Genomic DNA, 6,937 nt, shown 5'->3' on the forward strand with positions numbered 1-6,937 from the left:
TATCTCATAGTTGTTTTAATTTGCATCTCTCTTAGGGCTAGGGATTTTGAGCATTTCTTCATGTGCTTGTTAGCCATCTGAATGTCATCTTCGGTGAAGTGCCTGTTCACATCCTGTGCCCATTTTTCTATTGGATTTTTTACCTCTATCTTGTTGCGGTGCTCAAGTATTTCATAAATTCTGGATATAAGTGCCTTATCTGATATGTTATTACCAAATACTTTTCTCCCAGTCAGTGGTTTCCGTTTTTACCCTGTTGGAGAAATTTTTGGATGTGCATAGGGATTTGAGTCTTAGAAGATCCCATTCATCTACGTTATGTTCTCCTGGTTGTAGGGCAATCAGTGGAACTTCTATGTTCTCCTCTATCTCTTAGTGTCCTCAACCCAACCCACACCCACCCTCTGCTCCTAACTTTCACCTTCTCCGAAGTATTGCAGGTTCCTAGGAGGGAATATAAATTCCCACAAGGAGTTTGTGGCCTCCACTGACTGAGGTTAGCAGTATGAAGCCTTCCCGCAGAACCACAGAGGACAGGCCTTGTGATCTGCTTCTGTGACTATCACTAGCAAGCAGACCCTGTGGGGCAGTTCTACTCCGTAATACATGAGCTTGGCAGCAATCCGAACAGACTTGGAAGCAGTAAAGTTTGTCATAGCTTCTGTCTCATCCTCATCTTGTTGAGTCCTGTAGTTGTGAGCATTGCTGACATTCCAGTGGGCTTACAGAGAAAGTAAACTGCACAGCAGATATTGTCCATTTTTCTCCCATGGAGCAACTGGGAGATTGGATTTGAACTGTGTACCTTTGCTTTAGAATTGTGATTCTTTACCACTAAACAACCAGAGTGCCCTACATCCTCATCTTGTCCTATTTTATTGCTTTCGTGCAAACTCCACTCCAGACTTGACCACGGCATTGCTTGCTTTCCTTTCCCTCTGCCTTCCCCTTGCTTTCCTGTCCCATTGGCCTCTTAGACCTTGCTTTCCCCTGGGCCTCATTGTGCAGGACCCTCTGCTTCTCTGGAGGACACGCTCCTCAGCCTTGTGTTTCAGTGAGAGCAGACACCCTGGGTGAGGCTGCAGGTCCTTCCCTTGCCTTTGCGCTCAGAGATGCCCCGGCAGTGCCCTCCCTTCTGCCCTCTGCTGTCCCCCACCAAGGCCCACAGGGCTGCTGGGTGCAGTGAGTCAGGCCTCGTCCCGCTGTTGTTTATGTAATCCTTCCCTGCAGTAACAAGGTGTTTACTGTTGCACAAACACATTTCGGTTTAACGGCTGACAGTAAAACTGTCTGATAAAGTTTGATTTAGCGAAAGAAAGCAAAATAAATCTGGGGACACAGAGAGCTGTTGGAAGGCAAGATTCCGAGGACCTTAGAGAAGGAAGAGACAAGAGAGCCAGGACAGGGGTATCTTCGTGTGCTCCCCCAGTGGCCGTGTTGCTTCCCTCGGACACTGCTCAGAGCTCCTCAGCCGCATGACACATGCTCTGCCTTCTTCCATTGTCTGCCTTTGCACATCTTCATCCTTCAAGACCCAGGGTCATTGTTCTTCCTCTGCGAATCCTCTCCTGACTGCTCTGCACAGATGGAGTATGAGATTAGAGACAGATCACCACACTAGGAGATTTGGGGTTCAGGTCTAGCTTTAGAGTTTCCTGGTGGTAGGACTTTGAGTAGGTCATTTTGTTTTTCAAGATCTCCATTTACTCAGCAACAAAAGAGATGTGGCGGTGTTAGCTGCTGTTCAGTTGATCTTCAATTTATGGTGACCCCACACTCGAGGACATGAGATGCTGCCCAGGCCTGTGCCATCCCATGATCAGTTGTAGATGAAACCATTGGGATTCATAGGGTTTTTTAGGGCTGATTTTTGGAAGTAGAACACCAAGCCTCTCTCCATGATCTGTCTGGAAGCTCCACTGAAATCTGGTCAGCATCATAGCAACCCACAAGATTCCAGTGTAGACAGGCAGTATTGTGCTCTGGTGGGGAACTGAACCTGGACTTCGACCTCAGAAACACCAATACCCCTGTGAAAAAAAAACCAACAACTCACAAATCCCAAACTCACTGCCATCTAGTTGATTTCATCTCATGACGACCCTCTGTAAAGCTTCTGAAATGATATAAATCTTGATGGGTTTTCCCTGGAAATGCCTGGATGATTCAAACCACTCACCTTTTAGTTAACACCATGTACAACACAACAGGATTCATTATAAGAGGGATAAAAGTGATGAAAGCACGTTGCTCTTGATAAACTACTATTCATTTGCAAGATACTCCTGTCTTTTTATTTTATTTTATTATTTTCTGTGTGTGTACCGTCAAATTGGATCTGACTGGTACAGGAGGAGATGGCCCCTCCTTCTCCGGCAGAGCATCTGGTAGAGTCAAACCACATATCTCTCATATCTCTGGGATTGCAGTGCAGCTTCTTGCCAGTAGGCCACCAGAGCTCCCCTAGATACTCCTGTCTTGTTCTGCTCTGTGGTTTTACCCATGTTGACATAGCAAGTCAGCTAAGCATTTGCTCATAGAAGCCTTTGATTGGACAGTATAAACCTGTAACTTATTTTCTGAAGTATAACACCTATACAGAAAGTATACAGATCATAAAAGACAACTGGTTGGAGTTCTACAAGGTGATCATATCCATGGAATCAGAATCTTGGTCACAAAATTGCACAAGTGTCCTCATTCTCTTCTCAGTGGACAGCCCATGGGGGGTTGTTACTCTCTTAACATCACCATAGAATCCCTTCATCTATCTGTTCTTGCCCCTTTATACAAGTTGTTATTGTTGTTATGTACCATCAAGTTGCTTGTGATGCATAATGACCCTATATACAACAGCTCTGAACCCTGCTCTATCCTGAACCTACTTCATTGTCTCAGACACACCTACCTCTGTTTTCCCAATTACTCAGAAAATCTGTCTCATAGAGGATCTTCCTCTCCTGCTCTGTCCCTCCACCCTCCCAAGCATGACATCTCTCTCCAAGGACTGGTCCCTCCTTGCAACATGCCCAAAGTATGTCAGACGGAACTTCAGAATCCTTGCTTCCAAGGAGTAGCCTGTTTTCACCCTCTCCAGGATGAATTTATTTGTTCTCCTAGCAATCTGTGGTATATTCAATATTTGTCTCCAGAATTACAACCTAAATACATCAATTCTTGGGGGAGGGTGGGGTGAGTAGGGAGAAAAGTGCAACAATGAATGAATGGAGATCCTCAGTCTCTGTAAACTTTCATTAAAATTAATAAGAATAAATTTTTTTTTAAAAAAAGACATCAATTCTCCTTCTATCATCCCAGTCATTGTCCAGCTTTCTGAGCAAAGCAAGTAATTGTGAAGACCATGGCCTGGACCAGGTGCACCTTAGTCTCCAGATTGATGTTGTTGCTCTTCAGTACACTGGAGAGGTGTCTGACAGCAGATAATTTCATGAAACAATGTATGACAAAGAGCCTGCAGTGATGAATAAGTTCAAGCTGTTTTGAAGGAATTGGCAAAAAACAAGGCCCCAGGAATTGATGGCATGCTAATTGACATATTTCAACAAACAGATGCTGCCCTGGATGCACTCACCAAATTGTGCCAAGAAATCTGGAGGACAACTGCCTGGCCAATTGACTGGAAGGGATCCATATTTGTTCCCATTCCAAAGAAAGGTGATCCAACAGAGTGGGGAAATCATCAAACAATATCGTTAATATGACATGCAAGCAATATTCTGCTGAAAATTATTCAAATATGACTGGTACAGCACATCAACAGAGAACTGCCAGATGTGCAGGCTGAGTTTAGAAGAGGTTGTGGTACTAGAAATATTATAGCTAATGTTAGATGGATCTTAGTTGAAATCAGAGAGTATCAGAGGAATGTCTATCTGTGTTTAATTGACTATGCAAAGGCATTTGATTGTGTGGATCACAACAAACTGTGGCTGACTCTGAGAAGAATGGGAATCCCAGAACACTTGATTGTGCTTATGCAAAACCTAGAAGGATCAGTACCTTCAAAGTGTGCTGCTGGAGAAGAGTCTTGAACATACCATAGACTGCAAAGCAAACAAACAGGTCTGTCTCAAAGAGGGTGAAACCAAATTTTTCCTTAGAGGCTGGGATTTTGAAGCTCCATCTCACATACTTTGGGCCCGTGGCCAGGAGAGAGACTGGTCCTTGGAGAAGGACATCATGCTTAAAAGGGTGGAGCAACAGTGCAGGAGAGGAAGACCTTAGATGAGATGGATTTATAGGGTAACTGAGGCAATGAGGATTAGTGTGTAGGAGTTAGTGAGACTGACTCAGGACAGGGCAGGGTTCAGAGCTGCTATGAGTTGCAGGTGACTCGACAGCACATGACAACAACAACAACAACATACTTGGACCAGGAGGCAGTCATTAGAACAGAGCAAGGAAACATGGCATAGCTCAAAATTGGGAAGAGTGTACACTAAGGATGTGTCCTGTCTCCATACCTTTTCAATCTATATGCAGAACAGATCATCTAGGAGGCTGGGCTCTTTCAAGAGGAATGTGACATCAGGATTGGAGGAAGACTCATCAACAACCTGTGTTATGCAGATGACACAACCTTGCTTGCTGAAGTCTAGGAGGACCTGAAGAGCTCGCTGCAGAAGGACTGTAACCTTAAATATGGATTAAAGCTCAACATTAAGGAAACAAAGATTCTTACCACTGGGCTGATTGGCACCATCATGATAGATGGTAAAGAGATTATACAAGTAGATGCTGTTGTTATGTGCCGTTGAGTCGCTTGTGACTCATAGCGACCTTATGTACAACAGCCGAAAACTCTGCTCTGTCCTGTGCCACTCGCACTGTCTCTGACACTCCCATCCCGATTATCCCAGTCACTGAATCAATCCACCTCATGGAGGGACTTCCCTTCCTGCGCTGTCCCTCCACCCTCCCAAGCATGATGTCCTTCTCCAAGGACCAGTCCTTCCTAACAACATGTCCAAAGTATGTTAGACAAAGCCTCAGAATCCTTGCTTCCAAGGAGCCACTCGATTTAACCCTTTCCAGGATGAATCTGTTTGTTTTCCTAGCTGTCCATGGTACCCTTAACACTCTTCTCCAGCATCACAGCTCAAAGGCATCAATTCTCCTATCTTCCTTAGTCATTGCCCAACTCTCTGATGCATAACAAGTGATTGGGAAGACCATGGCTTGTATCAGACACGCCTTAGTTTCCAGAGAGACACCCTTGCTCTTCAGTACTTTGGAGAGGTTCCTAACAGCAGACTATCCCACGGCAATACACCTTTTAATTTCCTGGCTACTGGTGCCAAGACTGTTGACTATGGAGCCAAGCAAACTAAAGCTGTGAACAATCTCAATCTCTTCACCATCCATCCTGATGCTGCCAGTTGGTCCAGTGGTGGAAATCTTTGTCTTCTTGACATTGAGCCTCAATCCATATTGGAGGCTGCAGTCCTTGACCCTCTGCAGCAAGCGCTTCAGGTCCTCCTCAGTTTCAGCAAGCAGGGTTGTGTCATCTGCGTATCGCAGACTGTTGATAGATCTTCCACCAATCTTGACCCTACGTTCCTCCTCATAGAGCCCAGCCTCCCAGATAATCTGTTCTGCATACAGGTTGTAAAGGTATGGAGACAGGACACATAGATGAATTTATTGTGTATTCTTGTATCTGGATACTGTCTTTTCAGCATTATGTTTATGAAATTCATCAATAGCATTGGGTGAAGCAGTAGCTCTTTTTTTTTTTCATTGCTGCATATGTCATTATTGGGAGAAGGATGGGCAATCTTCTCCCATGTAATTACTGCCTCTGAAAACCTGCTGGAGGGTCAGCTATGGGTTTGTTTTGACTCTATGGTACACAACAACAATATATTTTATTATGCAAACATGTCACAATTATTTATAGTTTTTACTGTTGACGAGTCTTTGGAGAGTTTTCAGGTTTTTTTATTATACATTGGGTTGCTATTATCCTTGTGTGTGCATTTTAGTACATCCCTGTCTCCAATGCTTGGGTCCTGTCAACCCTTGTTCTTTTTCCAGGAATTCAGGTCAGTTATGAAACTTCCTATTTCCTCTCTCAATATGTAGTTGTGTACTGTAAGTAAGAACTGATCCATAGCTGACCCTCCAGTGAGTTTTCAGAGTCAATTAATTGCACGGAAGGAGATTGTCTGTTCTCTCTCAGAGCAGCTGATGGCCCCAAACATCGAACATCCTGCCTTTGGGATTGCAGTGCAGCTTCTTGCCACTGGGCCACCAGAGCACCCTATCAATATGATTAGTGCATTAATTTATTTAGGAATTAAAAGAAAAAAACCCTTAAAGTTTTAATAATCCTGGACTTAGGATCTTCTTTTTGTTCAATGACTTATTATCAGCTGGTTCTGATGTAAATTGTATGTTTTTTAAAACATTTTCATTATAATCATAGTATCAGTCATGCTTCAGCAAACTCTATGAACTCTATTATCAATATCTGATCTTTGAACAGCTGTGATTGATGACATTATACACGGAAACGTTGTATGTAACACATAGTACTAATGAGAAGGTTGTTGTTGTTGTTGTTATGTGCCGTCGAGTCGTTTCCGACTCATGGCGACCCTACGCACAACAGCCCTAAACCCTGCTCTATCCTGCGCCATTCACACTGCCTCTGACACACCCATCCCGATTACCCTAGTCACCAAGTCAATCCATCTCATAGAGGGCCTTCCCCTCCTGTGCCGTCCCTCCACCCTCCCTAGCATGATGTCCCTCTCCAAGGACCCGTCCCTCCTGGCAATATGTCCAAAGTATGTCAGAAGAAGCCCCAGAATTCTTGCCTCCAAGGAGTAGCTTGGTTTAATCCTCTCCAAGATGAATCTGTTTGTTTTCCTGGCAGTCCATGGTACATTCAGTACTCTTCTCCAGCACCACA

The sequence above is a fragment of the Elephantulus edwardii genome, unplaced genomic scaffold (genome assembly GCF_000299155.1).
Source record: "Elephantulus edwardii isolate Elephantulus edwardi_28Jun2011 unplaced genomic scaffold, EleEdw1.0 scaffold00019, whole genome shotgun sequence".
NCBI classification, from domain to species: domain Eukaryota; kingdom Metazoa; phylum Chordata; class Mammalia; order Macroscelidea; family Macroscelididae; genus Elephantulus; species Elephantulus edwardii.